The sequence below is a fragment of the Mus caroli genome, chromosome 3, assembly GCF_900094665.2.
Source record: "Mus caroli chromosome 3, CAROLI_EIJ_v1.1, whole genome shotgun sequence".
In the NCBI taxonomy this organism is placed as follows: Eukaryota; Metazoa; Chordata; class Mammalia; order Rodentia; family Muridae; genus Mus; species Mus caroli.
The window spans coordinates 62,878,061-62,897,537 of NC_034572.1; the positions used below are offsets into that span (position 1 = coordinate 62,878,061).

General features: G+C 42.7%; 1 protein-coding gene and 1 pseudogene across 2 annotated transcripts in view; one reads left to right on the top strand and one right to left on the bottom strand.

The window, feature by feature from the left end:
- Ppm1l (protein phosphatase, Mg2+/Mn2+ dependent 1L) overlaps nt 1-19,477 on the top strand; it is a 254,782-nt gene that overhangs the window by 106,468 nt on the left and 128,837 nt on the right. The gene's annotated exons all lie outside the window — the stretch shown is intronic.
- Nucleotides 19,364-19,477, bottom strand: part of LOC110290973 — a 2,133-nt pseudogene continuing 2,019 nt past the window's right edge.

Here is a 19,477-nt window from a genome sequence, read left to right on the forward strand (position 1 = left end):
GGCCCTGAAGACTGGGCTAGGGACACTGGGTTTTCTTTCACCCTGTTTTCTTTTCCTTCTCCTCCTCCTCCCCCTTTTTTTCTCCCTTGTTTTCTTCATCTTCTTCCTCCTTCTTTTTCTTCTTCATCTTTTTTCTTCTCCTCCTCTTCTTCTACAATAGAATTAGTCAGGGCATTTTTACAGTTGGCCTGTCAAACACTATTTTGTGAAGCTTCTGTCTAAAACTGTATTTTGACATTTTATTTCATATTTTCTATCCTGTTTTAGCCAAAAGCAGCAAAGAAAAGCTACCAGGTTTTATATTTAAGTCTCTGGCACTTTAGGGAGAGAGGCTGAATCCACCACTACTACATAGCGTTCTGAAAGTGCCTTTGTTCCCAGGCAAAATATGGAAATGTTTCAGAAAGGTCATGCTTTCTTCTTTTCTAATTCCATTCTTGGGAGTTCTGACAGTGTGGGCCTGAAATGTGAGCCATCCCACTCCTCAAGGCACTTTTCTTAAAATTCCTCATGTTGCATCTTTACCCTGAGCAGAGTTAAGGACTTCAGCCATTGCTGATAGAAGACAAGAGGCACATCTCTCTGCCCGTAGATTAGTGTGCCTTGCAACCCCCATAAGAAAAGTCTCTGTGCAGTAGATGGTGTTAAACACAGTGTCAGAAATGAGCACAATGCAGACATTTGGTGTCCGTGGCATGCTCAGCCACAAACAGGATATCTAGAGACCATCCGGGAAGGGGAGGGAAGATTATAAGAGCTGTAGGCTGGGGAGGGCTGAGCAAGACAGTGTCTTCTGGATCCGACAGGACCACCACAGTTATGAACTGTCAGCAGAAGATCGGGGCAAGGCTAATGCAGCCAAGGTTCCAGCATGGTGGGGCGAAGCATCTAGCACTGCCCGAGGAGCTGCGGCCAGCTCATCCCTGCTAGGGGAGGAGAGTCAGTTTTCTTTGGTGGCCTGGCCCCTGGTGGGTGCACTGTGCTCTAGAGGATAGCCCCACATCTGTGAGTGTATGAACAGCACACATTGAAGTTGTGGGCTATTAAATAAAGGGAAAAAAATGACATGAAGTTGGGAGGCAGGAAGAGCTCTGGAGGAGTCGGGTGAATATTACCAAAAGACATTGTTTGAAATTCTCAAAGAATAAATAAAAACAACAAAAGACCACGGGCTTAGCATAAACACCCAGAATTCTGCTTTGGTATGCAACTGAAATGTTTGGGCATGTTGCTGGTTAGGTCAACCAGGTCACATTCTGTGACTCAGAGGTGTTATTGAAATGCTTCTCTTCAAACACGATTCCAAAAGCATCCATAAATAAAGAAAGACAGACAGACACACACACGTGCATACATACAAAATAAAAGCCCATGTGTCTCCTGCCTTTTCTCTTATGGCTGGGCCATGTGTTTTTTAAAAATTATTTTCAGCTGTCCTCTTCCTGTGCAGTCCATTTATACGACACCGTTCACTCTTCCATACCAGTCGTAGCATGGAGAAATGCGAAGAATGGTCCCCGACCTTAAAGAGAAAGCTTTTGGAGCGCCAGAAGGCAGCTGTGAGAGAAATAATTGCAGTCTAAAGTAATAAATGCTGTCTTAGTGGTGACAAAGTGGGTCTTGTGGTCTAAACTCTCTAGCCTACATTTTCCACCTAAGTGTGTGTGTGTGTGTTTGTGTATGTGTGTGTGTGTGTGTGTTTAGGGGCAGAGGACAACCTTGGGTGCAGTTGCTTAGGAAGTCTTTGTTGTTTTTGAAATGGGATCTGTCATTAGCCTGGGTCTTGCAGAGGAGGCTTGTTTAGCCAAATTAGGATCCTCTGAGATCCTCCCGTTTCTGCCTCCCTGGGATTATAAGCATACAGCATCTTGCCTGTTTGTTTGTTTGTTTTGTTGTTATTGTAGTTTAACATAGGTCTTGGGGAATCAAACTCAGTTGTTCATGTTTGCACAGCAAGCTCTTTCCTGACAGAGTCATCTTTCTAACCCCTGGTCATTTTTTTGTGTGTGTAATTTTCTCCTCTGTCTGTCAGTCTCCCTTTCAGATAGCCACATGTGTTGTTTCCTAACTCTTTTGTGTGTGCATGTATATATGAAGGAATACATTGCCTGTATTTTAGGGCAGATAGCAAATGTTCAAAGCAGTTTTAAATGTAATGAGCTCCCTCCATCCTTCTGAGATCTTCTTTCCTTTGTTTTATTTTTTTGAGATTGAGCCTGGCAGCCTTACCCAGGCTGGTCTCAACCTGATGCCCTCCTGTCTCAGCATTCATGTTCTGGGATGACAGGCCCCTATTACCATGTCCACTGGTATTGTTGTATTGATTATAATGTTTCGTACTGTTACTTAACAAAAAGTCACTGGCTTGAAATGCCACAAGCTTATTGTTACAATTTTGCAGATCGCACTTCTGAAAAAGGCCCTCAAAAATGTGAGTATAGTCCTTTTGGAAGCTCTAGAAGGGATTCACTCCTTGCTTTTCAGCCTTTAGCAGCTGCCTGCACTCCTTGCTTAGCTCATAGCATCCTGCAGCAATGGCATAGCTACATTTTATGTTTCCATTCCTTTGAAGTTGATATTCCTTTTGTTTTGTTTTGTTTGAGACACAGGCTTGCTTTATAGGCCAGGCTAGCTTTCAACCTCTTATGTAGTCCAGGCTGGCCTGCAAGGTGTTAAATAGTCGAGGCTTGCAACTCTAAATTCTCTTGCTTTAGCCTTCCAAATACTAGGATTATAGGTGAAGGAATAGAAATACAGGATTAAACCTGCCCCAACATCATAATTGTTGCCTCTGGAGTATTTGGGCCCTGTGACCAGGGTACCTTGGGTCCATCTAGATGATCCAGGAAGAGAATCTTTTGATTTATCACATCTTCTGTATCCTGTCTCCGTGCCAAATCATATTCACAGCAGTTAGGGACTAGGTTGTGGGTTCTGTGGGTGTTACTCTTTATTCTGCTTACTCCCGTGATGATGATGATGATGATGATGATGGTGGTAGTGGTGATGGTGATAGAAATGAAGATGATGAAGAATCCCTATTAGTATTTTACATGCCAAGTGCTTTTAATAGTTTATTTTTAAAAATATAAATAGGGCTGGAGAGATGGTTCAGCCGTTAAAGGTTAGGCTCACAACCAAAAATATAAATAAAACCAAATTCTTTTGTCGCAGAGCATGTTAAGAAACAGTAGCATCAAGCCGACCTTCCTTATCACAGTTGAAGTTGACTTCCTCATGCAGCTGCCTGGAACCTTCTGGAATGTTTACAGTAGCCCCTTTTGATTCAGGCACTGAAAGGCTAGCAAAATGCACATGATCAATTATTATAACTGGCCTGGCAGAAATCAAGATATTCTCAAAGGACACTTATGTCTCCCTGTGTGACTGTCAGATGATTGGAACAACGGACCTCAAGTAAATGGCAGTGTCCCCCAGAATATTCTGCTCTGGGAGGGGAAAAGCACTAGTCAGAGGGGAGCTTTCTCGGAAGGAGATCTCACACAGTTCTTACAACTCCTCAGACCACTTTACAGCAACAAGGATGGGTTCTTAGGGGCGGGGCCACTCTGGATTGATCACAAGTGCATATCCCTGGCCTGCTGGTTAAACTTGAATCTCACTTCAGAAACCCAGAGATGAGGACAGATGTGGGCCTTACTGGATCTCTCCTGGCCCGCCCCATGTCCTGCATTCAATAAGTCTCTTTCACCAGCTTCTCACTACTGACTTGGCTTAGCTGGCTGGCTGAACCTGGCTTGGGCGAGCCTCACATTCTGAGACAATATTAGTGGCGCACAAGTGCCTACTGTAATACAAGTAAGGTGAAGCTGTGTGAAGACAGGCGGGTTTTGATTTGGCGATAGGAGGGAAGTTTAGCAGGAGTCGGTTTGCATATTTGAAATAGCCAATCACCTCTTTGGGTCCTGTGTAGTGGGTATTGATACCCAGGAGATTCAAAGCAAGTTTGACCTCCATCCCAGATCATTCCTGGGTGTGCTGGTGCCCACACACACACACACACACACACAAGCATGCCCATGTACATGCACCCACACACGTGTATGCACCCATATGTGCATGAACACATGGAATTTTGAAATCCTAATACTGCCAAATTCACAAACAAGTCTTAATTCTTGGGGACAATTATGGACGAAAATTATCATATTCAGGAAAGTTGTGATGAAAACCAGACAAGAGAAATAGCAACAGAATAAAATGACCATCTGCTCTTAAAGCCTATTGGGAAAAAGTCCTCTTGCTTTAATTTTTCTTCCAATTTATTACAAATTGTAGGTCTGCTTAACAGAAAAAATGAGGACAGGTTGTTGCTTTCTTAGAAACACAAATCAGACAGATTGTCACCCCGCAGGAGGACAGTCAACTAATTTTGATAGACGGTATATCCACTTACCAGTTTTTCTTAGACACTCTCCAGTACTAAATACTTTAGTGACTTTTACTTTTCTGCTTTCCCCATCTGTATTTCCAAGCATTAGGTGTTTTGTCAGTTTATGATGAGCATAAATTATAAGCTGTCTTATTTTAAGCAAACACTACATATTAGAGTAGTGTGTGTGTGTGTGTGTGTGTGTGTGTGTGTGTATGTGTGTTCACACTTGGCCAGAGGAGGCTGTCTGGTGTGTCTGCTGCTGTCACTTATTTCCTTGAGTTGGAGTCTATCACAGAACCCGGAGCTTGCTGACTTTGCAGTTATGTTACCTGGCTAACAAGTCCTGGAAGACCGTCCATCTCTCCACCCTCTGCTGCCCACTCCAGGAGGTGCAGGTTCTGGCCCGAAGTCCTAGCGCTTATATGTGTCCTGGGCATCTAATCTTAGGTTCCACTTGTTTCTGTAGCTAGTGCTCTTACCCATTGATCCAACTTCCTGGCACATGTGGAGCTTTTTAAATGCAGGCTTGAAAATGACATTAAAATATTGATACCAAAATAAGAGTCTCCAGGTCTCTGATAATACTTTAGCTTTTTCACCTTCTTCAGCCCCTGAGTTGCTCTGTATTGTCTACTAGTCAGGGGAGTTTATTCTTCTCTGCTTAGTGTATGTATATCCTCCCCCCCAACACCAGCAAATGCCCGTTGTTGTTAAGTGCTGGTTTCCTAACGACTGTTTAACTTGCCTTCCTTCTGCTCTCATCACCCAGTGGTGAAACACATTGACATTTTCCACTAAAGCTCCAGTGTCAGAGTTTTAGAATTTTACTTCCTGTGCATGTGTGTGCGCCTACATGTATGTGCATGCACCACTTGAATATACTGGTACCTGGGGAGGCCAGAAGGCAGCATCAGATCCCGTGGAACTGGAGTTACAGGGCAATGCCCCTGCTGTGGGTGCTGGGAAGATCAGCAAGTGTCCTTAACCCCTGGCCATATGTCCAGCCCTTCTAGTCTAGCTTAAAGTTGTCTGCTATGTGTGAGAGGTGACTCATATCTGTAGAGAGTGTAACTGCAGTTGGAGAAGAGGCTCAGTTGGTAAAATATTCGTTTTGCAAGCATGAGGTACTAACGTAACCCCCAGCATCCTTGCCTGGTCTGTTAGTTCTTGGTCAACTTGATATAAGTAGGAGTTATATAGGAAGAGAGCCTCAGTTGAGAAATTGCCTCCATCAAATTGTGGACAGTCTGTGAGGTGTTTCCTCCATTGGTGATCCATGTGCAAGGGCCCAACCCATTGCCAATGGTGCCGCCCCTGGGTAGATGGTTGTGCATCATATAAGAAACCATGCTGCACATGCTATAAAGGGAGCCAGGAAGCGTTGTTTTTCTATGTTTCTGCTTCCATTCATGCCTCCAGGTTACTACCCTGTTTGAGTTCCTGCCTTGGCTTCCCTCAGTGATAGACTGTGGTGACCAGGACATAAACCACTCCTCTGCCCTGCAAGTAGCTTTTGGCTCATAGTCTTTAACACAGCACTAGGAAGCAAACTAGGACAGGCCAAACATCTGGACAGTGTTTGAGTACGCTTGTGATCCTGCTGCTGGAGAGATAGAGACAAGCCGGTTCTTGGCAGTGGAAGGAGATGTCACTTGCTGGCCGGTCTATTTGCAGGTTTCAGGACAATGAGGGAACCTGGTTTTACTTTATGCGGGGAAAAAAGAAAGGAAGAAAAAAAAGAAAAGAAAGAATGCTATATGGTGTGTGTGTGTGTGTGTGTGTGTGTGTGTAATAATATCTAAAGTTTTCCTCTGGCTTCCACACACACACACAAACTCACACACAAGCACACACGCAGCGTGGACAAAAGGTGTGACTCTAAAATTGCTGGGCTGTGAATGGGTCACTTACGAATTAGACAGTTATCAAGTATGTTTGAAAAAATTTTAAATTTATTTATTTGTGTGTGTTGCTAGAGAGTGAAGCAAGAGTCTTGTTCATGCCAAGCACTGCCTTTAAGCAGAAACCCAGCCTCTATAGATTGATATTTTATAATTTGTGCTCAGCAGTTGGTTCAATGTTCATATATAAGCCTAATACTTTAATTGTGTGTGTGTGTGTGTGTGTGTGTGTGTGTGTGCGCGTGCATGTGTGTCTTGTGCAAATGCTTGCATGCCTGAGATCAAAGGTCAGTTTCGGGGGTCTTCTATCACTCTTCACATTATTCATTCCTCTCACTGAACCTGGAGCCCACCAATTGGCTAGTACTATTAGCCAGTGAATTCCCAGAGTCCTTCCATCTCAGACTCCTAGAGTTTCGAAGCATGACTTTCTCTATGAGTACTGAAGATCCAAACTCAGGTCTCGATGCTTGCACCATCTCCCCAGCTCAGGCCCGATTTTAAGTGCTGGCTCTGCCTGAGACCCGCATGATGCGCTGCTTTGGATACCTGCGTTCGAGATTTTAACTATGCAGCTCTGGAGGATTCCCAGTCCTCTGCAAAGCCCCCTTTGGGTCTGTGAACCTGGTTAAGAACATCTCTTTGAGAGTAAGTTAACTAATCTCACCTACTAGCTGAGATGGATAAACCAGCCTAGAGAATGCAGGTAGATGAGGGAACCTTGAGTCAAGAAACTGGTACCATCAGAGTCCAAGGATCTCCTGACGAGCACCAAAGAGTCACTTCCCTAATTCAAATCATTTGGTTACATTTGCTACCATCCTCACTTCACTGCCAGGCCCTGCTTGACTCTCTTTAAATATTCACATCCCAAAGAGAGCTTGGAGTCCCATTCTCCTCTGTCCTTCTGACCACTGTGTGAAAGGCTATTTAAATGGAAGGCAGGCTTCTCTCCAGCAGTCCCTATACCTCCATTAGAGGTAGCTGATTTCACATCTGTATCAGTTCTTTCTGCAGATGTGTTTTCTGGAGCATGTAATTTTGGCTAGGTCCTAAACATAAGGACAAGTAAGTTTAAAAGGAGGGTCCCATAACTATATTTCCCCTGAAGAGCTCAGGCTTGGTGTTTGTGGAGGATTAGACAGAGTGCATTATTTCCACGAGGGAACGAAACATAGAAGGTTGTTGAAATCTTTAAAGTGTCAAATTTGTTGATTTTTTTTTTTAAGTTATCAGTCTTTCAGGGGGTGTGTTTTGGGGTTTTATTTGTTTGTTGTAGCTTAGGCTGCTCTCAGATTCCGTGTTTTATCTCAGTCTCCTCAGAACACAGGAGGGCCCGTCTATGATATGAATAGGAATCTAGAGTTTATAGAAGGTAGAAAAACTGGCCATGGATCCAAGTTGCAAGCAGAAATACTAAAATTCCAATTATATTTATAAAAATAGGGAAGTAGAAATACTAAAAATCTAATTATATTTATGCACATATGGATTTGAGTGGCTAGGAAGATGAGGTGGAATTGCAGAGCTCTGGTTGGGTGAGAGCAGACCTCAGGACAGATACAGTGATTGTGGAAGACAGCAGATATTAACCTCTGGCCTCCACAGGCACCCAACACACATAAACAAACCAACAAATGAACAAATACATACCTGGGCCTGAATCTAGCAGGTGCCCAAGCTTGAGGAGAAAGCCTAGCAGCCATGGATGTAGCTCAGTGCTTTGTCACCTGTGGGTTTCGTCCCCAGCATCATGTGGAGAACAACACTACAAACTGCCAGACAGTGTCTGCAGATGGAGACAGCTCATGGGGTTTAAACAGGTTTAACTGAAACCGAGCCAAACAAGGAAGGGTCTTTGAACACCAAAATTTTTAAAGGTTTTTTTTTTTTTTTTTTTTTTTTAATGTTCATTATTGGTATCATTTGTTTCAATGTATCCAGACTTGATGCCAAGTGTCAGAAAATGGGAGCCAAACTCCTCTGAAAAGACTGTAACCGGCTCTAATGTGGCTTTAGTATAATGGCTGATGAGGAAGACTGCTTTGCAGAAAGCAAACAGAGGTATGACTCCTTTGTAAGGACCATAAAATGTGGGTTGGAGAGACACCCGAACAAACGGGTGCATCCAGCCCTAGGGGCCACTTTGCAGTAGTGATAGACCAGGTGGAAAATCCAAGGGTCCTTTATTGTTGACCTTAAGGACAGCAATACAAGATTGCCTAGTATGAAGCCATTTTAGAATCAACACCCTTGGCTGGTGTAGTAATTAGCCTCCTTCAGTTAGTTCTGAAATCCCAATTTAGTTATGTCAAATGTGTCCTTTATCGGATTTCCAGATTTAAGTAGTAAGTTCAAGTGAGTGATATAGACCTATCAATTAATACATTTTAGTTAATTCTTTATTTCAGTGATGTGTGTGTATGGAGAGAGAGAGAGAGAGAGAGAGAGCGAGAGCGCACTGTGGCAATATTAAACTATCTCTCAAAGCAAATAACTCACCCTTTTTAGATTCTAAGTTCCTTTTCTGTGAGATATTCTGTACAGTTAATATGACCCTTGGTTACCTCTCTTTTTCTGATTCATAGCCACTCAGAGTAACTTTTCTTGTTTTGAGATTCAAACAAAAGCCTTCTTTTAGTACCTCTTATGTTCTTCAGAGTCAATTTGCAACTTGATAAAAAAAAAATAAGGGGAAGGCAATCAGCAAATACTACGCAGTTACTGGAAGCTGGCTCTTTTTGAATTTTTAATGATCACTTAAAAGTACCTACAACCTTATAATTGACATAGCAGGAATTTTAAAGTCAGACTCTCATCTGATATTTTGGTCTAAAATTGGGTCTGTATTTCTGCCTTTGCATCAGGGCAGATGAACTTGCTAAGTCGTTTTTATTTCTGTCCTTTTATCTCAGACTTAAGGGTATCATACCTAAATGCTGATTTGGGTCTTCTCTCTCCTGTACTGTTAAAATGCTACTAAAAGATTATTACTCTCCAGATAGGTTTTCTTGACATTTCTTATTTCTCCACTTTTTCTTTTCCCTTTTGTTCCTTATGAGTTGAATCTAGAAGAAAATTTTGTCATATAAATATAGATATGTAACATATCACATTTTGCTCATTGAGGGGAAGGGGAGTGGTCGGTAAAAGAGGATAAAAGAGAAGGCTGGCCTGTGAGCAGACCATGAAGAAGCAAGCTCATTTCATGGCAGCTGGATGTATAACCTAAGCTGTGGCACTGAAGAATAGCTTCCCTTGCAGGATATTTGATGGCACTCTGAATCCCGAGATGCTATACTGGGAAAACCTGTGTCTAGTTGTGGTATGGCTCAGCTCTTAGCACACACCTTTAATCCCTTTCTGGAATTCAGACACACCATTAGTATATACCTTTAATCCCAAACAAGGAGGTAAAGTTAGTTTGTAGAAAGAAGCACTGGAGTTTCAAAGTGATGTCTAATTGTTGAGTGGCAGACGGATTTACAAATCAGAGAAAGATGTGACAGAATATGCCCAACTCTCACTAGAAGAGAAGAAAGGGCATGGCAGAGAGAAAGGGGCACTTTACTGGGACAGTGATAGGGAACGGCTTGCAGAGAGAGAACAAGCTAGACACAGGCAAAGAGAATGAGCCAGAGAATGAGAAGGAGCCAGAAGATTAGGACATTTTGCCAAAGTTAGCGTGAAACCAAGCAGAGCACTTAGTGAGAAACTGAGAGAAGGCAGATTGAATCAGTCAGCTTGGAGAGGAGTTTGAGCCAGAACAGCTGAGTTAAACCACCCATCCAGCAAGAGTTCAGAAAGAACTAGAAAGGGTGAGCTTATTCAGCAGCAAGTCTCAGAGGCAGAAAACATTCTAGGCCTAATTGTATGGAGACTAGAAGCTTCCAGGTCCAGGCCTAGTTTAGCAGACAGAAGCAATAATCCTCAGAGATGACATTACATCAGGTGAATAAATGTTACATTTATAGGCGTCCAATCTGAAGAACTTGAGGCACCCTATTTTAACCCTCTGTAGCCTGGCCATGAGTGTCAAAGTGAATGACTTCGTTAGGGTTTCTATTGTTATGATGAAACACCACAAAAGAGCAAGTTGGAGAAGAAAGGGTTTACTTGGCTTATTATTCATTATCACTGTTCATCTCTGAAGGAAATCAGGACAGGACCTCAAACAGAGCAGGAACCTGAAGGCAGGAACTGATGCAGAGGCTATGGAGGGGTGCTGCTCCTGGCTTGCTCCCCATGGCTTGCTCAGCCTGCTTTTGTATAGAACCTAGGGCCACCAGTTTAGGAGAGGTCCTAATCACACTGTGTTGTGCCCTCTGTCAGCAATCACTAATCAAGAAAATGCCCTCTAGGCCTGTTGTCTTAGGGTTTTACTGCTTTGAAGAGATACCATGACCAAGGCAAACATTTGAGTGGAGCTGGCTTATAGTTTTAGAGGTTTGATCCATTGTCATCATGGTGGGAAGCATGGCAGCATGTGACAGACATGGTGCAGGAGGAACCAAGAGTTCTCCATCTTGATCCAAAGGCAGTCAGGAGGAGGCTCTGGATCACACTGTCCATTCTTGACATCCGTGTGTGTGTGTGTGTGTGTGTGTGTGTGTGTGTGAGAGAGAGAGAGAGAGAGAGAGCAAGAGAGAGAGACGTCAAAGCTCCACCTCCACAGTGACACACTTCCTCTAACAAGGCTACACATCCTCCAATAAGGCCACACCTCCTAATAATGCCATTCCCCATGGGCCAACCATGTTCAAACCACCACACCTACCTACCACCAGATACCATGAGGACATTTTCTCACTTGAGCTTCTCTCTGCTTAGTGTCAAGTTGACACAAAACTATCCAGGACAGTGAGTATGCTTCCTATCTGATACTTGCAAAGGGTGTGAGACCAGACCAGATTTTTTTTTTTTTTTTTCTGCCTCAGCATTGAGGAAAGATGTTTATCCCCTGGTAAGGGAGATGTCTGGCAGCAGATACAACCATAGCAATTTTCAAGACTTTGGCTTGTCTTCAAGATCTCCTGCCAAGATTTCAGTGCTTAAGGGAACCTAGAGATAGAGACGAGACTTCAGGGCCTCACATGACATTTGGGAGAATGGGGATTTACTTTATTTTGGTGCAGATACTGTTTTAGGAAAGTGGACAAAGCTTAGCTGAATATTTCAAAGCAGAGATTTTTGCTTTTTAGTCATGTCGCATCAGGAGTACCATGGTCTCTGTGCTTTGAATCAAACATATTTAATATGATAGTTGACGCTTGCCTCTCCAGAAGAGACGTTTGCACACAGCACTGAGAAATCACCTGTAGAGCAGGAGACAAACACGGGTCTCATGAAATGGGGTCCCACTTTCTCACCAGTAACGATGCCTGCTGTGGGTTTATTGCACCATAGCCTTGCTCCCCGTTCTTGGGCCTTAAGTCTTTTATCTGACTAGTTGTAGACATGTGTTTTGATCAGAAGCCGTACAGGGCTTTACACTTGGAATCTGAGCTTGATCTCAGTTGCTTTATTCACTCTTTACCAAGCCTGTCCATTTTAACATTGCAGCAGGAAGCCACCTGCAAACCCAAGCTAGTTACAAACACCAGCAGCAGTGATTGTATTTTAAGGAATTTGATGGCTTTGTGCTGGGCCGCCTTCACAGCTGTTCCAGGCCACCTGTGTGTGCCCATGATTTCCTCATCAAATAGAACAAAGTGTGTGAGAGGCTTTAACAAGCTCATGCTGGTAAAATGTAGACCCGTGGTATGTGGGTCAGAGATGCTGTTTCTTCAGCATAAATCAGTAAGTGCATTAGCAGGAGCACTAGGGTAGAGGCAGGACTATAGAATTACAATGTAACAATAGTGTAACTATAAACAAGAGAGTTTCCATGTCTGTTCAGCCTGATTTGTAAAAGCTTTTAGTGACTAAGGATAGGAAGTATATGTTGGGTGCATTTTAAACATTTTTTCAGCCTTGTCTTTTTAACAGTATACATGGTGTTCTGTGTCATATCCAAGTCTCAAATTTTGCTTATTTATTTATTTAATGTATATGAGTACACTGTAGTTGTCTTTAGACACATCAGAAGAGGGCATTAGATCCCGTTACAGATGGTTGTGAGCCACCATGTGGTTGCTGGGAATTGAACTCAGGACCTCTGGAAGAGCAGTTAGTGCTCTTAACCGATGAGCCATCTGCTGTGTTTTAAGATCTATTGGTTATATGCTCTGTGATCTCAGAGACACCAGACCGTGATGAAACTGTGTTAGGGTCATTTAAATAGAATTTCATTTTTTTTTTTGATAGTTCTCTCTCTCTCTCTCTCTCTCTCTCTGTGTGTGTGTGTGTGTGTGTGTGTGTGTGTGTGTAAATTGGTATCATTTTCTGCACTTAAAGGAAAGATGTTAAGCTAGCATGGTAGCATGCATCTATAACCCTAAATTCAGAAGACTGAAGCAGGACAGTCAGAAGTTTAAGGTCATCCACTGCTATGTAGCCAGTGTGAAGCCATCTGGGGATATCTGAGATCCCGTGTCAAAAATTAATAAGAATAAATGAATAGCATCCGAATAAGTGTAAATATGACTGACTGTGGAAACATTTTGTTCTAAGACAACTCTGGAAGAATGTAGTTGACTAGAACCCGGGATTCTCCACGTGTACCACAGACATGGAGGGCCTTGGCTCATGCGTAGTTGGAATCGCATGCTGTCCTGACTGCTGGAGGCTCTCAACCACCTGCTGCTAACTTAGTCCTCCTTCACACCCTGTTCTGTACCAGCACAATTTAGGATTGCCTCGCGGACAGGGCTAATAGTTTTTCCTCCTGCCTCTTCTAGATGATACCAAATCTTGTAAGGCAGACCTCAAAGATGAAGGCGGTGGCAGCAGCAGCAGTAGCAGCAGTTCTAGAAACAGCAAGGGATGCTGTAGCAGCAGCAGCTCTGGTCCTAACAACAGCAGCAGCTGGAGCTGCTCCTCCTCCTGGTGCTGTTCTGGTCTAGAAAACTCATCCTCCCTCCCTCCCTCCCTCCCTCCCTCCCTCCCTTCCTTCCTCCCTTCCTTCCAAAAGAATGAAGGAAATGATTGACCTCTCACAGCCTCCAAGAATTTAACACCACCATACGAGATTGTTTATTTCACAGTCGAGACAGAAGTCGAGCATAGAAGATGGTTTTTATTTTTACATTTGCAAAATATGTCATTATGTTAAGAGCTCTTGCTTAGGGGGGTGGATGGTAATTATAAGGCTAGGAATCACTAGTAAATCAAGAATTGAAGGTGTCACAGTAAGCTAAGACCCAGAAGTGGTGGGGACATGACTGTGCCTCTGTGGTAAATAATGAACTTCAGCCGTTAATGGTCATTCATTGCTTTTTGTACAGATGGCTTTAAAAACATTGAATCTGAAGCCTTATTATAATTGTAATTAGCAATTCTGAATTTGATAATTGTACTTAATGAAGGCTTCCCACATAGGAGAGGACTATACATACAATTTTTAAAAACAGAGTAATTAATAGAGGATTATTTAAATTCCTCTTCTGTAACATTTCACTTAAATGTGGAAGCATGGTTTTAGCCTTTGGCAAATCATGAATTAATAATTCTAGAAAAGCGAGAGTGCCTGTGGGAAAGATTTCTTTTTTAAATTTTGCTTGAGAAATGGAACTTTCCTAGTCTATTGAGCATGTATCCATAATTTCTCAGAAATTAAATAGCATGACCCTTTGATTGGATCCAAAAATCTAGATATTTAAATACACAACTTCAAAGCAGTTGGCTTGAAATCCAAGGATCCATTTTAGGATGCTCTGAAAATTTTATTCCCTATCTAGTCCAGCTCATGCATGCATATATTCATCTTTATTATTCATTAAATGTATTACAGATAGATATTCATTTTTAGAGTCTGCTGTTACACCTCTGCAAAAAAAAAAATTCTTATATTTGGCCCTGCTTGAATCTATTTTGGGTAGGATTTGAACTTAAGTAGGAGGAGAATCTAGTTTGGAAGAATCAGAAATCATGTAACAGTAGGACCTAAACACTAAAGCCAAAATCGGCTGAAGGGACCTAGCTGAGCTCTTATGAAGAGCAAGCATGGAAGGCCACAGTGTTTCCCAGAGGTCTTCATGCACAGGGCATATTCCACTCCACGCAGGGCTGTTCTTCACCCTGCTAAGGGACAAAGGGTGGCAGCAGTGCTGATACTCAGCGTTAAAGGCACAGGTGGAAGAAGGATCTTTAGAACATGTTTGGAGGGTGAACTGAGAACTCACCATCTAAAGACTAAATAAACTAACACTTCTACCCTGTTCGGTTGCTTAGGGATTTTCTTTTTAGCTGGGCACAGTTTGGTCTTCATTTTTCCATGTTCACTGTTGTACAGTTAGGGGACCAGCCGGTTGGGTGATGTCATTCCCCTCTTCCCCTCCCTTCGTTCCTTTCTGTTCATCTGTGTGTAACACTTATCAAACTCCTTGCAGACTCCTCGCAGGATAGCTTTTGAGTCGGTATGGAACGGTTACTTCTGGTTCTGAGATGTGATGACTCCTTCATTTTAGCAGACTCTGTAGCCCTTAGGTGTTTATTTTCTTGTCCCCTTCCCACCCAAGCTCCCAGTTTTCCTTATAATATTGAGAAGCATTTTACATATAGTTGTCTTTCTAACTCTTCTTTCCCTGTGATTCCTGTAGATCTAATAGCAGTCAGAGCATGACTGCTGATTAGAAAGTGCCTACCTTGCTGTTGGAGTTGAAGCATCCCTCTCCTCCAGCACGGTTGTTTTCATCTGACCCTTAGTACTGAAGCTGTGTCCTGTGCCACACATGTCTTTTCCCATCATGCTCAGTACAGTCTTCCTAGAGAAATAAGTTCTTGTCCAAATTGAGGCGCTCCTTCAGTGTTAAAAGATGATAAGGACTTTTAGTGTGCACTAAAGCCAACAGTCAGCAGGCACTCAGTGATGTAAGACATGTGTGTGTGTGTGTGTGTGTGTGTGTGTGTGTGTCTAGGCCATTTGCTGTCAGCCTTAGGGGCAAGTGTTGAAGCATGTTCATTTTAAAGAGTGATATAGAGAGTATAGTGATTGCATCCAGATACCCAGAGCAAAACTCCTTGAATATATATGATTCGTCTTTTCCCCCTGAAATTATCTTACCTTTTTTTTTTTAATTTAGAAAATATGTTTTGAAACAGAATCTCATATAGCCCAGGGTGGCCTCAGACTTGACATATAGCTGAGGGTGACCTTGAATTCCTGTCTTGCCTCAGCCTCCCAAATACTGGGGTTATAGGCATCAGCCACCATGCCTGGCCTATTTGTTTCTACATCTTTCTCCAGGGGCTGGAGAGAGGGCCCACTGGTTCAGAATGACTGAGACTCTTTCAGAGGATCTGAGTTCAATTTCCAGTACCCACATTGGGCAGCTCCAGGAGTCTGGCAGGCCTGGTCTCCCATGGCACTGAGCGCCTGTGTACATAGTTAAAAATAAAGCAAATCTTAAACACTTGACAGGTACTGTCATTGATGTCATTGATGTGTATTGGGCTCCTGCCATTTCCTGTCTAGCAGGAATAGGGGATGTGGCAGTGAGCATGGCACACCAGCCAAGTCCCCTGATCTCATGAAAACTATTTTTATCAGACCCTTTGGGCTCACTTATATGACAAGGAACAGAAGCAGAATTAATGCCAAGAAGTAGCAACAGGAAAAAAAATGACTGCATCTTAATTCATTCTTGATATCAGAAAATCACTAAATTGCTACTAGTCCACACATCTAAAATTTTGTATAAAGGTATCTAGTTGTAGTGTTTTGGGATTGTCTATCAGCATTTATATCCAAAATTTTATGATGAGTTTACATAGTGTCTTTATCTTAAGGTGTTGGTGTTGATTAAGGTGATTTTTAAAAGAAAATTATTGTAGCATTTCCTTCCACACAGCTACCTTTCATGTGATCTTTACTTCCCACTAATACTTAGTATTTCCCGATAAAGCAAGACAAGCGAGTGTGTCGCCAGGGTGCTGTAAGGTGTGGTGGTGTCTGTCTCCCATGTTAGAATGACCAGTTCTGTCCTGTGAGTGGTTTTTTTCTGTTGTAGTCAGCCACATAAATCATCCAAGATTTCAGATGCTATGTGACAAACTGGAAATTAAGCCAGCACTTAGATTTTCTTAATTGCAAACAGCTCAAGGCTGATGCTGACTGCCACCTGTCCTTCACCCGTTATATGAACCCCATCTTCTCTGGAGACAGCAAGCACCCTGTGTTTGTGGGGAGTCCGTAGGCTTAGAGTTGGATCTCATTCCAGAACAATTCTGATCTTAGTGAGCTTGATAAACGTTGCTCTGAAGACATGAGCTTGCATCCCAGATTCAGGATTTTATTTACATCCCAGGCAAAAGCCTGCTTACTAACCAGGCTCTGTTGTTGTCCTGGGTTGCCAGGAGATGGTGTCTTTCATAGGAAAATATCCTATTATTTGCTAGATGTATACACTGGACCTTTGCTGGACTGCCGATCACCAACCATCTGCCTCTCTGTTCTTATTTGAAGTAACAAGCCTTTGTTCAGTGAGGCTTTGTGGGAGGCAGGCCTTCTCTAAAGGGGGTCACACTGGGTCCCTGAAGTCAGAACTCACATGTGTGACTTGAGACCTCACCTCATGTGTGAGGACGTGGCTCAAAGACAGAGTGACAGAGTCTGAGTGGTATTGAGAGTCTGGGACGTGGCTGTACAGTCACAGTAGTTTTGACAAAGGTGTGCTGACCTCTTCTCCCAACCTCCCTTCAGCCTCTCAGAAGCCTGGTTCACTTTCAGGTTAGCCTTCCACCTTTTCCTACAGCTTTTAGAGTTCTCAACACATTACCCCCCCCCCCCAAAAAATATCCCTGTTAGCTGACAAAATTTAATGAGAACCCCCAACAGTAAGTACACTGAGTGAAAAGGAAGGTAAATGAGGCCAATATTTTCCAACATTGGTTCCATATCCTGTTTGTCCTGTAAGTACTCTTGCAGTCTGCCCTCAGACTCTTCCATGAGAGATGGGAGTTTGCATTCCCAGTCCTTAAGCAGGCGTAAATCAACAGACTGTAGTAGGGGAGAAATAATGTGATTTATTAAGCTATGCTGTACAAGGCATGCCATGACCTCTTGGGACTCATTTCCATTATGTTTGGTTTTTTTTGTTTGTTTGTTTTAAATAAGTGTCCCCTGAAGAGCAGTGTCTTAGTTAGGGTTTTACTGCTGTGGACAGACACCATGACCAAGGCAAGTCTTATAAAGGAAAACATTTAATTGGGGCTGGCTGACAGGTTCAGAGGGTCAGTCTGTTGTCATCAAGGTGGGAACATGGCAGTATCCAGGCAGGCATGGTACAGGAGGAGCAGAGAGTTCTACATCTTCATATGAAGGCTGCTAGCAGAATACTGACTTCTAGGCAACTTGGAGTAGAGTCTTACAGACCACACCCACAGTGACACACCTACTCTAACAAGGCCACACCCACTCCAACATGGCCACACCCACTCCAACATGGCCACACCTTCTAATAGTACCAGTCCCTGGGCAAACCATCACAAGCCATGTGAGACAGACTGTTTTGCCCATCTGTGATGAGGTGGAAGCTTTAAGAGGCTGTGGTGGGAAGAAGCTGGGTCACTGTGTGTGTGCTTTAAGGGGCCCTCAGGACCACAACTTCTTCCTTGTTTCGCCTCCCACCAATTCTGTGAAGTAACAGCTTCCCCTGTCCTCACCTCCTCCATGAATTGCATTGTCACAGTCCAGCATTGTCATCAGCTCAGCTGGCTGTGGGCTCAAAGCTCTAAAACCATGAACAAAAATAAAGGTTTGCTTTGAGAAACCATTACATTTAGCTATTTCATAGGGGTAGGGACAGGCTTACCACAGAGCATACACCTCATCGGAGCTGTCTCTCCTTCCAGGTAGGTCTCCAGGATTGAATTCAGGTCTTCAGGCATGGTGAGCTGAATCTCGCTGAGACATCTTATTGCCCTATTCCCATAGTATTCAGTATGTCTTAGGTACCTTTTATAACAATGGAAAACTACCGAGGAGTCCCAGGTCCAGGTGCCTTGTGTCTGTCGTATAGGAGAGATCACATGAAGAGATCACAGGTAAAGGAAGATGCCAGAGGAGCCCCAGCTGTTCCAGCCCCCAGATGTTTTCCTGGCTTAGGTGACAGGACAGATTTGTGAATAAGCAAGCTCTCACATGACTTCTCAGTTGCAGCTCAAGAGCAGACCCAGCTGATGTTCAGTGGAACAGACATAAACTGTTTGGAGTCCCTGTCCAGACCTCAGATTCATGAACACAATAAACACTGTCATTATTTTAAGTCACGTTGGGTTCATTTATTTTTTTGGACAATGTACAATTTCATTAATGAATTGTGTGTTAAATAGTGATGTGTTTTTTTAAAACAGCCATGTTTTAAACTTGTGCATATTGGCCTCTGTGGCAATGCAAATAAATACATGAGAATATTTCCAATTTTCATGCATGAATACTAAGCTATAATACGGTTTACTAGTTATTATGGACAAGTTAAATTCTGCAATAGTTAATGCACATTTAAATAGCCACAATTATATAAGTTGTAATGAAAAAAAAAACCAGCCAGTGTTTGATATACTTTAGATGCCAGGTTGTAATTTTTCATGTTCTTAATTCTTCATTTCCATTCATCGATGCAGTTCTATACATGCGGACGCTGAAATGCAAGCTGAGGAAATCCCCTTTCACCACAATAACAATCTCACACAAAAGCGTTTGTCCTGCTTTAGTGAGACAATGCATTTGTTTATAATCTCTCTCTTCAGGCGTGGTTGCTCTTTCTACTAATGAAAACTCTTACCAGTGCTACCTCAAAGTTCAGTCTTCAAGAGAAATTTATAAAGTTAAAGAGAGTTATTCATTTTCTATATATTTCTAGCAACACTGATGCTAAAAATGACATCAATTACATTTCTTTCCCCTCGGCCTCATCTTCCTTGATCTTCAATTAAATCCCTTAGTATTCATAAAGTTTATTATTTCTGTGGTATTTTATGTGCAGATTTCTTTTCTGTAAGTAAAATGAGGTTTACACAGTACAGTCTGGTGTGGTGATGTTAGCGACAGCCAGTTCTTGTCCATCAATGAGTCCTAGTT